The sequence below is a fragment of the Amblyraja radiata genome, chromosome 11, assembly GCF_010909765.2.
Source record: "Amblyraja radiata isolate CabotCenter1 chromosome 11, sAmbRad1.1.pri, whole genome shotgun sequence".
Taxonomy (NCBI): Eukaryota; Metazoa; Chordata; class Chondrichthyes; order Rajiformes; family Rajidae; genus Amblyraja; species Amblyraja radiata.
In genome coordinates, this window is record NC_045966.1 from 14304088 (window position 1) to 14323411 (window position 19324).

Sequence of the window (19324 nt, forward strand, 5' to 3'; positions counted from 1 at the left end):
GTCGTGAGGAGTTCCCGCATTCTGGGAACTAGTCGCGGCCTCATTATGGTCGCCGTGAATTTTTCAACATGTTGAAAAATTAGCGGCGACTAGAATGAAGCCGCCATGGAGAGCAGCGAGAGTTCACGTGCTGTAGGTGGGTCGCCAGAAGGTTCTAGTGGGTTGCCAGGAGGTGGTAGGTTCTCGTAGGTTGTAGCAGGTGCTGATCGGTGAATTTCATTGGCTCATTGGGAAAAAAAACATAAGCAGTAGTTTTCAGAACCAAGGGTAACCGACCGGTAATGTTAATGTCCGCCGAGCTTCACAGCCGTGTATCTCTGGCTTCTTAAAAGTTGTCTCCACTCCTTCTCCCACCTTCGCCCCCTTCTACCCACTTCTCCCCCTTCTCCCCCCTCTTCTCTCTCCCTTCTTTTAAAGGACTTACGTGACCCTTCCCATACACTGTGCTTTCACCATCTTAATCACAGCTCCAACCTTCCTGTTCATCGCGGTGTGTGTCTGTATCACATTGGCTTTGCACTGTGTGAATTTCACTCAGACAGCGCTCCCCCTGCTTGCCCAGTCCCCCGCCTGCATAACGGGCTGGTGAAGGAAGCGATGTGTGTGTGTGTTTCACTCTGACAGTCGTCAGCAGTCACCTAAGTGGGACAGGCCCATAACAATTTCTACTCCAGAAAGAAAGTAACCAACAACAGGATGTTCTGTAATCAATGAAAATGTGCTCCTGGTAAACACTTCTACAAAGGCATTTTGTTGGGATTGAGAATGACGTTCTACCACAGTGAGTTAGTGGGTTCAGAGATGCATGATGAGGCCAAGGTTGCAACCAAAGCCTCTTCCAAAGATGGGGCAGTTGATGGTTGATAGGACAGACAAATGGTCTGCTCCTTATGGTGTTTCTGCAGGATTTCTGTGTGCTCCTGATGCATGGACCTAAAAATCCAGAATGACCTTCTCACTGTGAGCACTGATGCGTCAGAGATTCTTAGGCATCAGTGGATGGATTTAAGAGAGAGTTAGATAGAGCTCTAGGGGCTAGTGGAGTGAAGGGATATGGGGAGAAGGCAGGCACGGGTTATTGATAGGGAACGATCAGCCATGATCACAATGAATGGCGGTGCTGGCTCGAATGGCCAAATGGCCTCCTCCTGCACCTATTTTCTATGTTTCTATGTTTCTAAGTTGTTGCATTTCTTCAATGAGTCTTTCAGCACATCCTTGAAGCTTCTGCTCTGACTAACTGATAATCTCTTCATTTGACAGTGCTTCAAGATTCAAGAGAGTCTCTTGGGAGTCTGGTGTTGGTTTTGGAAACAATGTCACCTGCCCAACCAGCAATTGAGTCTTCAATACTGGGAATGTTGGCATGGGAATAGTTCAATTTTCCTTCCGGTGAATTTTGCAGATGCAGTGTTGGCGGTATTTTTCCAGCACCTTAAGATGCCTGCACTGGTAACACACGTCCTAACAACAGGATGGCAGGGATCATAGCTTCCCCATTGACCAGAAATTCTGGCCCAGTCTGAGCTTTGTTATAACATTCCCTTTTTGGCACAATAGAGCAGTTTTGGCACAATATCAAAGCAGTTATGACCCAGGCAGGCACTAATTGCACTTAAATAGGGACTATTGATAAAAAAATAAGAAATTGGGCATTCTCCTTATATCAATTCAATTCAATTCAATTCAACTTTATTGTCATTGCACAAATACAAGTATAGGTACAACAAAATGCAGTTTAGCGTCTGGTCATAGTCATAGTGCAAGATAGTAGAAGTAAAAATAAAAATACAAAGTTGGCATACAATAAAAGTAATAAAATAAAAAAAATAAAAAAAAATACTGGTTAACAATGTGTGGATTGTGGATGAATTAAAACTGATACATAGGCAGATACCTGTATACAAGTGGGAGAGTCTAAGGATGGCTAGCGTCGGGACTCCGAGTTCAGCAGTGTAATGGTGTTGTTGAAAAAGCTGTTCCTCAGCCTGCTTGTGCGAGACCTGAGGCTCCTGTACCGCCTCCCTGATGGGAGGAGGGCAAACAGTCCATGGTTAGGGTGAGAGGGGTCCTTGATGATTTTCCCAGCCCGTCTCAGACACCGTTTTCGGTGGAGGGCATCCATGGCAGGGAGCGGGGCACCGATGATGTGCTGAGCGGTTTTCACCACCCGTTGCAGTGCCTTCCTGTCAGCTACGGTGCAACTGCTGTACCATACCGTGAAGCAGGTGGTCAGGATGCTTTCGATGGTACAGCGGTAAAAGTTGGACAGGATCTGGGGGGACAGGTGAGCTTTCTTGAGCCTCCTCAGAAAGTAAAGGCGCTGCTGCGCCTTTTTGATCAATTTGGTTGTATTGAGGGACCAGGACAGATCCTCTGAGATGTGTACCCCGAGGAATTTGTAGTTGGAGACGCGCTCCACCTCAGTCCCGTTTATGTGGATGGGGGTATGTCTGCCCCCTGTGTTCTTCCTGAAGTCAACAATTATTTCTTTCGTCTTCTTAGAGTTGAAGACTCTTCTTATCCCTGAACATACAACTATTTTAAAATAAAAAATGAAAAATGTTTGCAAGTTAAAGCTCACAGCAAATAATTATAAATCAATCATGAGCATTTTACATCCTCTGCGATATTCTGATAATTCAGTGATTTCAATTTGTTGCATGAAGGCACAATAGTCTGGGATGATCTAATCGCCATCTTACTGGGGACAGTGATCAATGCTCAGAATTCCTAGGGCCATTCCTTCCACAATGTTACAAGATCCGATTAACCCCTTCGACCATTGGGACTGTCCTGAAGATTATAATGATGGAACCTGTGACATTGAGTGAAGATATTTAGTTTTAGTTTTTAGTTTTAGAGATACAGTGCAGAAACGGGATTTTTGGCCCACCGAATCCATGCCGACCAGTGATCCCCGCACACAAACACTATCCTACACACACACTAGGGACAATTTACAATGACACCAAGCCAATGAACCTACAAACCTGTACATATTTGGAGTGTGGGAGGAAATCGGAGATCCTGGAGAAAACCCACGCAGGTCACGGGGAGAACGTACAAACTCCGCATAGACAGCACCCGTAGTCAGGATCGAACCCGGGTCTCTGGCGCTGTAAGGCAGCAACTCTACCGCTGCGCCACTGTGCCACCCTTATTAATTTCTTGAGTATGTGATTGTCACAGACTGGGAACAATTTTGGGTCTTCCCCAGATGTTCGTGAAGTGACCTTGCAGGCTTTGTTATACCTGAATACCTACTTTTTCCCCAAACAAGTGTAAACAGATAACAGGATTCATGCATGAATGTAGATGAGCTCAACCAAATGTCCATGCTCCGCCAGATGTTTCAAGGCTGCATATCTGATGTAAGACCCTACATGGAGTTCAGTGGGCGATCTGAACCTATTAAGTTTTCCACTGTGCAAACCCTACAGAATCTGTGGAATGAACTGATGCAAGGCAGTATGGAGAGGGGCAACAGTGAGGAAGAAGGTAGCATCACAATGTTAATTAATTGTCTTCTCCATGGATTGTCACCTTGCCGTGGTGGGTCATACTCGTTTCGGGTGACCACCAATGATGAATTAATTGTGAATGCATTAAAGCTTTTAATTATTTAGAAGCATTTAAGTTTTAAATATTTATTTTAATTTTTAATACATTTGACATTTATAAGCGATTTAATTGACTTTTAATGGTTTTTAAATGCTTTGGAACTACCAAAGATTTTCAGAAGGTTTCAAAAGCCTGACAGTTTTAATAGATGGCAATGCTGGAGGTGTGCTTTTGCCTTTTGGGATCCAGTTCAAGACACCACAGACGCTTCGAGAACACAGGCTGCGAGCTGCACTGCGGGAGACCATTAAAATTGACAAGCAATTGCCTCGATCGACACTTGTGGAGTGATACTCCATTAAATAATGAAGCAAACAGCCTTTAGTATTTTCAGCTTGCTGTAACAAAAGCACATTTTTAGCTGTTAAGATGGACTTTGAAATTGAAAACAGCTCCTTGTTTCACCGAATGACCGCTCGGTGGTTGGAGTGAATCCCTTATTTGGTCATAGAGGACAATTGGCAATAACAGACACCATTTCCCCCACCCCCTATATGTCCATATTATCCATTATAACGAGGATTATCTGCATTCACTTTTTGGGACATGCGAATCACTGGCTAGGCCATCACATTGTTTGTCACTCGTTATCCTTGAAAAGGTAACCGTTCAGAAGCCTGACAACAGAGGAAAGACGTTCTTCCTGAGCTTGGTGGTGGGAGCTCTCAAGCTTCCGGACCTTCTGCCAGACGGGAGCAGGGAGAAGATGGAATGACCGGTACAGCTTACAGGTACTTGTTGATTCCTTTAATTAGAACTTGAGGGCGATCCTTTTTGCTGCTGTATGCTGGATTCACAGTGAAAGTTGAAAGCTGAACATGCAATCAATTGCAGCAGTGAATCCCAATTTTCACAGCATTGATTCTAGATAGCAGATTGCATCTTAATGAGCCTACTTATTTCTGATGTGTGGGAGCATTCTGCGCTTTGAGCTTTACCAATATTCAACCTGGTACAAATCACACTAAATATTAGTGTACATGCATCATCTATAAAATTAAAAACCAATCGACTCCTTAGCAGGGCAGAATTTCATGGCTAATGTATTTCCATTTGTCAACTTGGTCCAAAAAAACATTTTGCTCCTGATTGAAAACATAAAAGCAATAAAGCAAATGGCAGAATATCTGGTGCCCCAGGAGAACTCAATGGAGCTAAACATTATTAAAAACCAAGGGCAAAGAAGAGATAGATGTGTCCAGTTAATATCGTGAACCCTGAAGTGCTTTGTTAAAATATGCAGTCTATGGGCAATTGGATAATATAATGCCAATATTATATATTGTTCCAACAAATGACTTAAAGTTACGAAGACTCTAAATATATTCTAACATAAAAATAAAGTTATGGTACAGTTAACATTCTGCTCATCTTTCCCTGAGGCAGCAAGCCAATTGCACACTTATCATATTGTTTCATATTTTTAATTAATTGTGTTAATAAGAGACGAGGAATAATCTCCCATGTAATTTGTATCACTGCATAGCCAGCTACTGGGAGCACGGAACAATATACTCCATTTTAAATGATTAGTGACAATGAGATTTGAAATATAGCATCCTTTTATTTTATTTATTTTTGTTGATTTATTATCCAATATTTTAGTACAACATTGAACATTGATTACATTATCAAGAAAACTGACATAAGTTTGATGATGTGAGGGAACAGGTTATCATCGATTGATTAGATTAGATTAGATTAGATCCTTTATTTGTCATTCAGACCTTTTGGTCTGAACGAAATGTCGTTGCCTGCAGCCATACATATAATAATAAACAACAAAACACACAATAAACACAAATTAACATCCACCACAGTGAGTTCACCAGGCACCTCCTCACTGTGATGGAGGCAAAAGTCTTAAAGTTACTGTCTCTTCCCTCCTCATTCTCCCTCTGCACTGAGGCGATATGTTGTTACCCCACCGGGCGATGGTAGTCAGTCCCGCGGCTCAACCGAGCTCCGCGAACGGGCCAGTTCAAGCTCCGCGGCCCGGGGTGGTCGAAGCTGCCGCCCTCCAGTCCAGCGTACACAGCTATTGCCGCGGGAGCTCCGGAAAACAGGCACTAGCCTGTGACCTGCGAGCTCCCGACGATGTCGTCCACTGGCCCGCGGCCGAGCCTGGATTCAGGTCGCCGCTGCCGAAACGCCGCCTCAGCCACCGGAGCACCGTCTCACCCCGAGTCGGGCCTCCCTCACCGGAGCACCGTCTCAGCCCCGAGCCGGGCCGCCCTCACCGGAGCGCCGTCTCAGCCCCGAGCCGGGCCTCCCTCACCGGAGCACCATCTCAGCCCCTCACCGGGCCGCCCTCACCGGAGCGCCGTCTCAGCCCCGAGTCGTGCCGCTGCCACTGGAACGCTGCCGCAGCTCGAAGACGGCCAGCCTCATGTTGTAAGTCCTGGCTGACTCTGCTTCCGGAGCCTCGAGGTCGGTTGCAGTTGGAGGCCGCCAGCTCAATGGAGGCCTCAGCGCAGACGGAGACAGAGAAGGGGGGATACGACAGAAAGAGTCGCATTCCCCCGAAGGGAGAGACAGAAAACCATGTTTCAGTCCCCCCCCCCTCCCCCACCCCCACACATAACACAACCTGATAACTAAAATTTGACTAAAACAAGACAAAAAAAAACAACAACAAAAAGTAAAGACAGACGGACTGCAGGCGAGTCGCAGCCGTTCAACAGCGCCGCCACTTCCGGATTGAGATACAACTCAGCAGTAGATTTGCTGCCTTACAGCACAAGGGACCCAGGTTCAATCCTGACTATGGCTGCTGCCTGCATGGGGTGTATACATACTCGTCGTGGCCGCATGGGTTTCCCCCAGGTGCTCCGGTTCCTCCCACACTCCAAAGACGTACAGGTTTGTAGTTCTTCCCACCCTGCTTCCTGCAAAGACTCGATCGCCTACTCCTAATTCCTCCTATACCGCATCTGCAGCCAAGATAAGGTGTTCCCTCAGGGAATGGGGTTTCCCCAAGCCCATCAGAGATGCGGTCATCACACATGTCTCCACGGTTCCCCGCAGCTCTGCCCTGGCTCCCCCTCCCCCTAGTCGCAACAGAGACAGAGTCCCCCTAGTCCTCGCCTTTCACCCCATCAGCCTTCGGCAAGCAGCAACTCTACAACTTGGCTACCGTGCTGCCCATTGTGTGAGATTATTACAATACTCATGTCATGCTACTGCATGAGATTTGGTTGTATTTTACATTACATCATCTTGGTAGCCTCTTGTAATATTTTATTTCATGTGATTTGTAGCACATGTGTTCATGTTACTTTGTTTGTGGTAGTGCACAGCTCTGTGAGCCTTGACGGGTTATACTCTAGCTGGATGAGTTCTACTTTTCCTACTACTACAATCATGCTCTACTTGTGCCATCCTTGGTTGGAGAAGCTTCTCAAAGTGGAGAAGGATGACAAAAGAACGGATTAATTTGTGTTATCGGATTGGACATCTCAGTATTGTGTCCACCATGTCTCCCTCAATTGGAACTGGCAAGGAACCGCATATTAACTGGCTGTTCGTGCCATTTGCTATTGGTGCTAACTTGTGCGCAGAGGGTTGTGTTTAACACTAAACACCAGCGATCACATTTCAAAAACCATAAGAAGTTGATGACCTAGAACTGTGGAAAGTGGTTTGGAGTTTGTTTCAACGTTATGCAGCTGGAAATTAATTATTTGCAGAGCAGAATGTAATTAAAACATTTCGCAGTCAAATCACACCTCTCTGATAATTTAATCAGGTTGTGACAGTGACTTGATATCTGCACCAATCTTGCTTGTAATGATGTGTAGGAAGGAACTGCAAATGCTGGTTTATACCTAAGGTAGACACAAAATGCTGGAGTAATGCCCCTGTCCCACTTAGGAAACCTGAACGGAAACCTCTGGAGACTTGGGCCCCACCCAAGGTTTCCGTGCGGTTCCCGGAGGTTTTTGTCAGTCTCCCTACCTGCTTCCACTACCTGCAACCTCCGGCAACCACCTGCAACCTCCGGGAACCGCACGGAAACCTTGGGTGGGGCGCAAATCTCCAGAGGTTTCCGTTCTGGTTTCCTAAGTGGGACAGGGGCATTACTCAGCGGGTCGGGCAGCATCTGGAGAAAACGAATAGGTGACGTTACGGGTGGGAACCAGTCTGAAGAAGGGTTCCAACCCAAAACGTCACCTTTTCCTTTTCTCAAGAGATGCTGCCTGATCCGCTGGGTTACTCCAGCATTTTGTGTCCATGCTTTGGAATGATGTCATTCCCCCTGCGGCGCTATCATAGATGCTTGGCTGGGGAAGTTGGCCCATTGTTAGAAATGTCCTCCATGTTACCACTTGCAAAATAACCACATGTTTGTAAACTGGTCCAAGCAGGGGCAGGTCTGAGCTGGATTTCCCACTTGGGGAGGCCCCTTTTTCACTTACCGGATCTCTTCAGGCCCCTTTCTGCCTCCCTTGTTACAAGACAGGCTTAAATTTGATTTTCATACTTCAGACCTCAAACTCCAGCTACCTGCCCACTGATCCTTAGTTGACCCATAGTTTTCCATTCCCTGTCGTTCAACATCCCTGTCCCTCGATTGTTGTATTTGGAGTTTGCAATGGATATCTTGTAGTATTCAAACCCTTGGACATCAAATCAGTGGCACAGTTGGCAGAGCCGCTGCCTCTCAGTGGCAGAGACCCGAGTTCGATCATGACCCTGGGTGCTGTCAGTATGGAGTTTGCACACTCTCCCTCTAACCGCATGGGGTTCCTCCAGGTGCTCCAATTTCCTTCCACATCACAAAGACGTATGGGTTTGTAGGTTAATAGGCTTTTGCACATTGCCCCTAGTGTGTAGGGAGTGGATGAAAAGTGGGATAAGAGAACTAATGTGAACAGGTGACTGGTGGTTATTTCAATCAATCAAATGACACAGGAACCTGTAGGGGGAGTCTTTAGAATATTTATTGGTGCAGAACGATACCTAGGCCAATGCATGAGGAGGTGGTTGAGGCAGGTACTGTTGCAATATTTAAGAAATATTTACACAGGTACATGGATAGGATGGGTTTATGGGGATATGGGCCAGGCAGGTGGGACTAGTGTAGCTGGGACATGCTGGTCGGCGTGGGCAAGGCTCTGTTTCCACGCTGTACGACTCCATGCCTTTATGACTCTATCATTACAGCATCTTCCTTGCAGAACATCCATTATTCCCCCATTTACGATAGTTCCTTTTTGTAAGATATTATCAGGGACACATAGCACCAATTACAACAATTGCACTCACATTGTTCATTTAATCTTGTAAAATGTTCAATTCACAGTAGCATTATCAAACAAAATGTCATAAAATCAGTTTTCACAGCTACTGCAAACCAGACATTAAACAACAGATTTGTAACTTATGGAACATTTGATATATTACACTTTTAATAACTTTTTTTTAAAGCATGCTGCTACATTTGCACATTAATGAATGATAATCTACCCAGATTTTATTGCAACAATATTAACTGTGAAATAACACCCGTTAATCTTCCACACATTGGGCAAGATGATTGAAGTTCCTTATATTCTGCATTTTTATCGTCTCATCAAAGATGACTTAGCTTTGATTCCGGAGAATTTGTATGTTATGATACTGCGTCATTTTCTCAAAATGCATTTTTAATTTGGCTGCACAGCGGCACAGCTGGTAGGGTTGATGACTCTCAGCTCCAGAGACCCGAGTTCAATCCTGACTTCGGGTGCAGTCTGTGTGAAGTTTGCACGTTCTCCCTGTAACTGTGTGGGTTTCCTCCTGGTGAGCCTGTTTTCTCCCACATCCCAAATACGTGTGGTTTTGTAGGTTAATTGGTCTCTATAAAATTGTCCCTAATGTGTAAGGAATGGATTTGAAATTGGGATAACAGAACTAGTGTGAATGGTTGAGTGATGGTCGGCGTGGACTTGGTGGGTGGAAGGACCTGTCTCCATATTGTATCGCGAAACTAAGCTGAACACTGGAAAAGCATCGGCTTACATGGATGAATATGGGCAAAATCATTAATATTCACACAGAGAGTGGTGAATCTCTGGAATTCTCTGCCACAAAAGGTAGTTGAGGCCAGTTCATTGGCTATATTTAAGAGGGAGTTAGATGTGGCCCTTGTGGCTAAAGGGATCAGGGGGTATGGAGAGAAGGCAGGTACAGGATACTGAGTTGGATGATCAGCCATGATCATATTGAATGGCTGATCATGCAGGCTCGAAGGGCCGAATGGCCTACTCCTGCACCTAATTTCTATGTTTCTATGTTTCTATGTCTTGCTGCAATTTTATTTTAAAGGCATATCGATGCATTGTGAGAAAATGAAAATTCTTTCTTATACCAAATTGAAAGGCCACTATTTGTAATTTCATGCATTATGTTTCGGGCTAGGATTTAACGGTTTCAACCAATGTAAAGATAAATGAACAAATATTCCCTGCTTGATAAAGCTGCCCACATGGAAAACTCATTCTCATCTTCACTGATGGAACTTCCCGCTGGCACCAAAATGTAAACTATATAACATTTATATTTTGCTTTTAAAATGCTGTGCGGAGCTTTGAAAACATAGTTGGAAAAAAAGTTAACTAGTCCCATTCCTCGGTGGGTCAGTGATGAAAAAAAGCAATAGGAATATGGACAGATGTGGGACCAAATAAAACCAAAATGTCAGCTACATTTGTTCCCGGGTGTATTCCAGGTGAGCAGCGAGCCGAGAACGAAGGGGGGCCCCTCGGTGGGGGACGCAGCGCAGTGGTGGGGGGCACCGGGGATGAAGGGGGACGAGGGTGGGGGCTGCTGCCATGTGCGGCGACCGACAGCAATGGATAGGACTGTGTTGGGTGAACATTTGTAACTTTGTCAAACGTGGCGACACTTGTGTACTGTCCAGGTGAGGTCTGCTACGTGATTTTACCGGGTTGTATGTAAAACAAAGCATTTCACTCTACCTCGGTACATGTGACATCACAGTATCATTTGAATCAGTGAATCAATGAATTATGTGCAAGAAACTACAGGTTGGACCAAAGGGACTGTTTCTGTGCTATCTGACTGTTTTAGTGAAGAAATAATTATGGAAAAACCTGGATCAGTCTCAGAAGTATACATAAGTTCATAAGTCATAGGAGCACAATTAGACCACTCAGTCCAGCGAGTCCACTCAACCATTCAATCATATTTGATCTATCTTTTTCCCTCAACTCCATTCTCCCGCATTCTCCCCTTACACCCTTACAAATCAAGAACCTGTCAATCTCTGCTTTAAAGATACCCAATGACTTGGTCTCCACAGCTGTCTGTGGCAATTAATTCCACAGATTCATCACCCTCTGGCTAAATAAATTCTTTTTCATCTCCTTTCTAAAGGTGCGTCCTTTTATTCTGAGACAGTGCTCTCTGGTCCTCGACACAAAGCTTTTATTTCTGCTAAACTGTTACCAGATTTCAGAGCAGATACACAAAAAAGAAATCCAATCTCTATTCTAGAGAAGTTCAGATATCATTAACAGAAGCTGTAACTAAAATGGAAAAAAAGCAACTGGAAGGAGAGGATGTTATGAATGTGGGTGCAATCAGAGGCTGCATTGAATCAAGTACATGGGCACTTGGTGAGCTGTTTAGCAAAATAACTCCTGCAGAGTGGTCTTTACCGCACACACACACACACACATCAGCTTTACAGCAAGTGTTTGGCAGAGGATTTTGATAATAATTTGTAATACATTCTAAGCCAGGCAATTCATAAGAGATAAAACAACAAATTCACCCTCGATTAACACGTTGAGAAATAGGAATCCTGTGTACGTCATTCTCATTCTACAAAGCCAGGAGGAGAGGAGATCAATACTGTCGACCAGCATGAAAATTCCATCCATCTCGCACCATTGCGTGGAAAAGTTTTCAACTCAAACAAGATATTGTGCACAGGTTCAGCAAGCCACATGTGTCTTCCTCCAAAATTAGGATTGATGATATATGATACGATACGATAGAACTTTATTTATCCCAGGAGGGAAATTGGTCTGTCAAAGGTCATAAAACACAACAAGGTACATGAAACGTGAAATTAAAGTGACGAGTGGAATGTCCAGGATTGGGGATGTGCAAAGATTGGGGAAAGAAGGGTATAACATTTATCTTAATTTTGGAAGGATGCACATGTGAGATCCCCACACTAGTCGTCAATGCTGACCGTACGTCTTCAGAAGGTAGTGGATTTCCATAAGATCACAAGATATTAGAGCAGAATTAAGCCATTCAGCCCATCGAGTCTGTTCGGCCATTCGATCATGGATGATCTATTTTTCCCTCTCAACCCCTTCTCCTTCTTTCTCCCCATGACATTGATACCTTTACTAATTGAGAATATTTCATTCTCCGCTTTAAAATGCCCAATGATTTGGCTTCCACCACCGTCTGTGGTAATTAATTCACCATCCTCTAGCTAAAGAACTGCCAGCATATCCTTCCTCAGATATGGGGCTTAGAACCAGCATCTGCAGTTCCTTCCTACACAATATTCCAAATGTGACCTTAGCATTACATCCTTGATTCATCCATGTTAACTTAACCAATGTGAGTAGGCAAATACTAGGCAGGTGTAGTCAGCATGATAAATACAAAAAGATAAAATTCAGTATGAAAAACATAAGACAATATTGTCTAAATGATGATCGACAAAAACAGACAAATTAATAGACAATAATAGTGCAAAGTCAAAAATAATATCCCCAAGTCTATATAGTTTGGAGCTAATTTGGAGGTTGGAGCGTTTAATACCCTGAAGGTTGTTGGGAAGAAGCTGCTCCTGAACCTGCAGGTTACAGTTTTCAGGCTCCTATACTGTACCTTCTTCCCGATGGCAGGAGTGAAACAAGTGTGTGGCTAGGGTGGTGTGGGCCTCTGATGATGCTGTATGTCTTTTGTGAGGGAGCGACTCTTGTAGATCCCTTCGATGGTGGGGAGATCAGTACCCGTGATGGACTGGGCAGTATTCACTTTTTTTTTAATAGGATATACTAAACAAGGAGTGAGTGGAATGAAGATTTAACAGGCTGATTCCTTTTTGATGGCAACTCTGTCATCTGAGGTGAAATTCTGTCAATTAGGCGTGTATTCAGAAGAGTGTAGAAGAATGAAAGGGAATCTCATTGAAACATACACAATTCTGACAAGGCTGGACAGCTGGATTCAGATTGTAATAAAACTCTACAAAGATCTTAGTGATTACGGGTCCCTCAATGAAACACTGCAACTTCAGGAGAAATATTTTGACAAAATGCGCAAACCATAGAGCCTCCATTTCAGGGCCAATTTCGCTGAACCACTGAAGATTACTGTTTAACCTTGAATTGCTTTGAGTGGGAAGAAGGTCAAGAGGTGCTGAAGAATCCGTTCATGGAATATACAGTATGCTTATTCCAGCCCTTACAAATCTATTTGTAACTGCACTGGCAACAGCCGGAATCTGCCAAGATTTTTCTGATGTTGTTGGCTGTGGCTATGGAGTGTTTCTTCTATCTGAATTGTGTCGTCATGCCTGCAAAAAGAGCATCCGTGCTTTTGCAAACTTATTAAAAATGTCTGGCATGATTTACAATGATGGATTTTCCAAATCTTAATCTTAAATTGGATATCATCTTCGATCCTGCCATAAACATAATCCCAGATGTATTTGCTTTAATTAATTATTTCTATAATGAAAGGCTGACAGGGCACAAGTAATAATTTAAGCATATTTTAGTAATATATCTTAATTTTCAAGGTGCACAAATTATTATAGAAGTGTTATGGGCAGCACGGCAGCGCAGCGGTAGAGTTGCTGCCTTACAGCGCCAGAGACCCAAGTTCGATCCTGACTACAGGTGCTGTCTGTACGGAGTTTGTACGTTCTCCCTGTGACCTGCGTGGGTTTTTCCCAGGTGCTCCGGTTTCCTCCCACACCCCAAACACGTGCAGGTTTGTAGGCTAATTGGTTTGGTAAAATAGTAAATTGTCCCTAGTGTGTGCAGGATAGTGTTAGTGTGCGGGGATCGCTGGTCGGCGTGGACTCGGTGGGCTTAAGGGCCTGTTTCTGCACTGTATCTCTAAACTATATGAAACTAAAATGGAAAGTGATTGAATGTTGGTTCATCTTATTGAATCAAGTGCCTCAATTGCTGAAATTATTCCATTTTGCTGAACAGAAATGAACCCCACCCCCAAACAAAAATAAAGCCCCCAAAGTTCAAGCTATAGTTAGACTGGATGAATTGATTGGGGAGGAACATTATGTAGATTCTGAAAACAGATGGTACAAAAATATGATTGCATATTCATTGTAGAAAATGAAGTCTATGTGCAGTTCTTGTTGGTAGTTCTGGTCATTACAGGAACGGTGTGGAGGCGTTGGTGAGGTTACAGATGAAGCCTCACCAGATTTCAGCCTGCGTTAAACAGTATTGGCTATAAGGAGAGTTTCGACAAACTTGGATTGCTTTCTCTATAGCATCAGAGGTTGAGGGGAGACTTGTTAGAAGTATCCAAAATTGTGAGAGGCATAGATAGGATTATGTCAAAAACCTTTTCACAGGGTGGAAAGAATAAAGAGCTTAGTATTTTAGGTGAGAGGTAGATTTATGGGGCAGGTTTTTTCCACTCAAAGACTGGTAGGTGCCTGGAACACACTGCTAGGGGTGGTGGTGGAGGCAGATATGATTGTGACATTTAAGAGACTTTCATATAGGCACGGATATGCAGGAAATAAGACAAGATAGGGATCATGTGCAGGCAGAGGACATGATGTTTGCCATGGACATTGTGGTGCTGAAGGACCTGTTCCTGTGATGTACAGTTTTTTATGTTGTTACCAAGTCCATTGAATGAAAACATTGAAACAGATCATGAAATGGTAAGAAAGGACATTTTTGAAATAATGCAAAAATGTTAATTATGCATGCTGATATATATATAATAATAATGTACAGGATTGAAAGAAAGGTTAGAAAACTCTTGCATGTGGGTAAACATGTAGACAATCATCAGATTATGCTTTGGTCTGTGGAACAATTGGATAATATCGAATGAATGCATTTATATCAGTCTGCTGATCTCGAGGCTAATTTAAGTACTTTGGTAAATGGGAATTGTTTTTATGAGTCACTGCAACAGAAAAATGAAATTACTCTCTATGGTACATGATAGAGGTGATCCCATCGGCAGAATAGCCATTGCATCAAGAGTCAAGAGTCAATCAATCAATCAATCAATCAACCTTTATTGTCATCTTGCAAAGCAACAATTGTACAGTGCAAAATGAGAAGACGTTTCCCAGAGAATACCGGAGCATCGCACATAAAACTTAAACATTTCACACATAGTATTTTACTATCAAAGATAGACACAAAAAGCTGGAGTAACTCAGCGGGACAGACAGCATCTCTGGAGAGAAGGAATGGGTGACGTTTCAGGTCGAGACCTTTCTTCAGAGCCGTCCTACATATTTTATTATCATATGTCCCTAACAGAACAATGAAGGGTTTCGGCCCGAAACGTCACCTATTTCCTTCGCTCCATAGATGCTGCTGCACCCGCTGAGTTTCTCCAGCATTTTTGTGTACCAATGAAATTGTTCTTGCAGCAGCAGAATAGAATATGTAAACATAGTCGATAAACCCAAACTTGTCTTAGAACAGAGCTTTTCTAATTGTACAATCACAGGTTGAGACCCTTTTGCAATGACTCCGTTTGAGTGACTCCAGCATTTTGTGTCCATCTTCGGTGTAAACCATTTGCGGTTCCTTCCTACACATGTAAACGTAGTATTGTAAACAATATAATAATACAGCTTTTCTCTGGTGCAAAAAGGCTAAACTAAATGCCCACATGTAGTTCTGAGCTTGCTTGGCGGTTGTAGTGTTTAATAGCCTGATGACTGTAGGGAAGAAGGTGTTCCCCAATCTGGACAATACATATTTCAGGCTCCTATTTCTTCTTCCTGATGGCACGAGTGGAATGAATGTGTGGCCAGGGTGGTGTGAGTCAACAGAACGTAACACAATTTCTGGGTCAGAACATGGTCAAACAGCAGGAGAGCAGCAGGAATTAGAGGGGGCGCAGCGAGAGGGACTTTCACTGAATTCCAGTTGAAGAGACGTTTCTGCACGGGACCTGGTCACAGCCCAATTGTAGTAGGGGAGAGAAAGCTGGAAAAGAGTGAGAGTCAGAAAGCTGGAAAGTGAGTCTTTTCCCGTTTTCACACTCCTACTATAGTCAGAGGAAGGGTCTCAACCCGAAATGTTGCCTATCCGTTCCCTCCACAGATTTTACCTGATCCACTGAGCTCCTCCAGCACTTAACGTTTTGCTCAAAATTCCAGCTTCTGCTGTTCCTTGTGGCTCCATGACAGAAATTCTCTCTGTTTTCTGCCAACAACTTCAAGATAATTCCAAGGAACAGGTATTAACAACTCATGTTGAAAAAGTAATGCGTTTACTCATTAAGCCCAGCAAAAGCAGACTTGCTTGAATGTGTGTTTTTTTGGGGGGAATTTGTTCGAAATAATTCAAAAATTGTAAATTTGCAACTTTGCATATAATAGTGGATTCATCTTAAAACATGCCTTTAGCTAACCCAGTACATTAGCAACCACAGCATCTACCAAAAATGTGTGAAATGCCCAAGATTGTCTTGCTCACAAAAAACAAAACAAATTCAATCCAGCCAATTCGTGCTAAAAAAAGACATAAAGTGCAGGAGTAACTCAGCGGGTCAGGCAACGTCTTTGAAGAACGTCTACAGGTGCACAGTAGAGAGCATGCTGACCGGTTGCATCGTGGTTTGGTTCGGCAACTTGAGCGCCCTGGAGAGGAAAAGACCACAAAAAGTAGTAAACACTGACCAGTCCATCATCGGCTCTGACCTTCCTTCCATCGAGGGGATTTATCGCAGTCGCTGCCTCAAAAAGGCTGGCAGTATCATCAAAGACCCACACCATCCTGGCCACACACTCATCTCCCTGCTACCTTCAGGTAGAAGGTACAGGAGCCTGAAGACTGCAACAACCAGGTTCAGGAACAGCTACGTCCCCACAGCCATCAGGCTATTAAACCTGGCTCGGACAAAATCTGATTATTAATAACCCATTATCTGTTATTTGCACATTATCAGTTTATTTATTCATGTGTGTATATATTTATTTTATGGTATATGGACACACTTATCTGTTTTGTAGTAAATGCCTACTATGTTCTGTGTGCTGAAGCAAAGCAAGAATTTTATTGTCCTATCAGGGACACATGACAATAAACTCACTTGAACTTGAACTTGAACATAGATGCGTGATGTTTTTGGTCGGGACCATCCAGACTGAAAGAAGTCCCAACCTGAAACGACACTTTGGTGTAGCAGTAGAGGCTGCCTTACAGTACAAGAGATCTGGGCTCGATCCAGACTACCAGTGCTGCCTGTACGGAGTTTGTATGTTCTCCCTGAGGCCATGTGGGTTTTCACTGGGTGCTCCGGTTTGCTCCCACACTCCAAAGGCGTACAGGTTTGTAGTTTAATTGGCTTCTGTAAATTGTTGCTAGTGTGCAGGATAATGCTAGAGTACAGTGTGATCACTGCTCGCACGGACTTTGTGGGCTGAAGGGCCTGTTTCCATATGTATCTCTAAAGACACCTATCCATGTTATAGCCTTCGAGGATTTACCCAAACGATACCTGGTTTCCATGGATCATTTCTGACGAGAGATGGGGTTTTAGTCCTTGGAATTTGGAGCATTAACGATAATTTGATTGATCTTGTAATAATATCAAGGGAAACTGAAAAAAGGATTTGGAGAAACTGTTTATGTGTATAAAATCATGAGAGGAATAGATCGGGTAGACGCACAGAGTTTCCTGGCCATTGTAGGGGAATCGAGAACCAGAGGGCATAGGTTTAAGGTGCAGAGGGAAAGATTTTATATGAATCTGAGGGGTGACCTTTTAACACAAAGGTTGGTGGGTGTATGGAATGAGCTGCCGGAGGAAATCGTTGAGGAAGGGACCATCGCAACGTTTAACAAGCAATAGACAGGTACACATATAGGACAGGTTTAGAGGGATATGGGCCAAACACAGGCAAGTGGGGCTGGTGTAGAGGGGACATGTTGGTTGCTGTGGGCAAGTTGGACCAAAGGGCCTATTTGCCTGCTGCATGACTCTATGACTAGGACCAGAGGACATAGTTAAAAACATTACAAGCAGACCTTTCACAAATGATTAAAAAGTCAGAATCCTCTTCAACAAACAGCTATTGATGTTGTGCCTGTTGTTAATTTACATCTGCAATTAAGGCTTTTTGTTAAATTAAAGAAATTAAGGAACTGGGGAAAAGTCAGGAACAGAGAATTAGGTCACATAAGTAGAAGAACAAAGCGACAATGTGCCTGCTCTTGTTCCTGTGTCCCTCTGACAACATAAACAAATGTAATTTAGAAAGGCAACAAGATTAGGCACTTTATGGTATTTGGAATGAAAAATTAGATTGGTTATAAAAGAATAGCGAGATTCCTATTTTCCTTTTTCTACCAAGTGAGAAGATTGACAATTAGGGGATAAATATAAGATAAGTGTAAATAGGTAGTTGAAGGTCAGCATCATGCCGTATGCTTCTATGACTATAGATGTAATTGATCACGGATAAGTATAAGATAAGTGGTCTCTGAAGAAGGGTCTCGACCCGAATCGTCACTTATTCCTTTTCTCCAGAGATGCTCTGACCTTCTGAGTTACTCCAGCATTTTGTGTCTATCTTCACAGATAAGTAAGTTAAGCTTAATTTAATTTAGAGATGCAGCGCGGAAACAGGCCCGTCAGCCCACCAAGTCCGTGCCGTTCAGCAATCCCTGCACACTAACATAATCCCACACACACAAGGGACAATTTTACTAAGCCAATTAGCCTACAAACCTGTAGATCTTTGGAGTGTGAGAGGAAACCAGAACTCCCGGGGAAAGCCCAGGCAGATCACAGGGAGAACGTACAAACTCTGTACAGACTAGCACCTGAGTTCACGATCGAACCCGGGTCTCTGGCGATGTAAGGCAGCAACTCTACCGCTGCGCCACCGCGCTGCCCGAAGCTGCGGGCTCTGGATAGAAACCTGTTAATCTTTATGGAAAGTTCTCCCATTCAAAGAAAGGCAGTTTTAAGTTTCAGCCACCAGGGCCGGACTTAGGGGGTGCGGGCCCCAATTGGGAACAATTTTGGTGAACCCCAGATTCCCAGCCAAGGTGTGTCAGCCCAGTTATTTAGTATATACTAGACTAAGTGGGACCCGTTGGGTCCCAGCATCACACAGGAAGGCTGGTCATCCAACGCAATATTCCACCTCTCCACCAATTCTAATATTGGTGGCCAGTTGGGGGGTGGGGGGGGGCTCTGGAGCTCTGAAGCGCTAGTATGGGTGTTATGGGCTGAAGGGACTGGTTTCCAGAGGGCTAGTATGCAAATTGTGCGCCAAATGGATTCTTGGGCTGGCGTCTCAGTCAATCAAGCCTGTTGTGCTGGCAACTCACTCACTCACGGCTGGTTGGCTGGTAGTTGACTCACGGCTAATCCTTGAAATTCTATTTCAAGCAGGGTATAAGGCCACCAAATTCAAGTGCAGTTTAATACCACTTCTAGCAGGGTGCAAGGCCACCAAATTCAAGTGCAGTTTCAT

At 43.8% G+C, this 19324-nt stretch overlaps 1 long non-coding RNA gene across 1 annotated transcript; it reads left to right on the top strand.

The window, feature by feature from the left end:
• The first annotated feature begins 758 nt into the window (after window positions 1-758).
• LOC116978741 lies at window positions 759-8349 on the top strand. The gene is made up of 3 exons (XR_004413534.1): window positions 759-770; window positions 7774-7777; window positions 8261-8349. It is a non-coding gene; the product is annotated as an uncharacterized LOC116978741 (long non-coding RNA).
• The last annotated feature ends 10975 nt before the right edge of the window (window positions 8350-19324 follow it).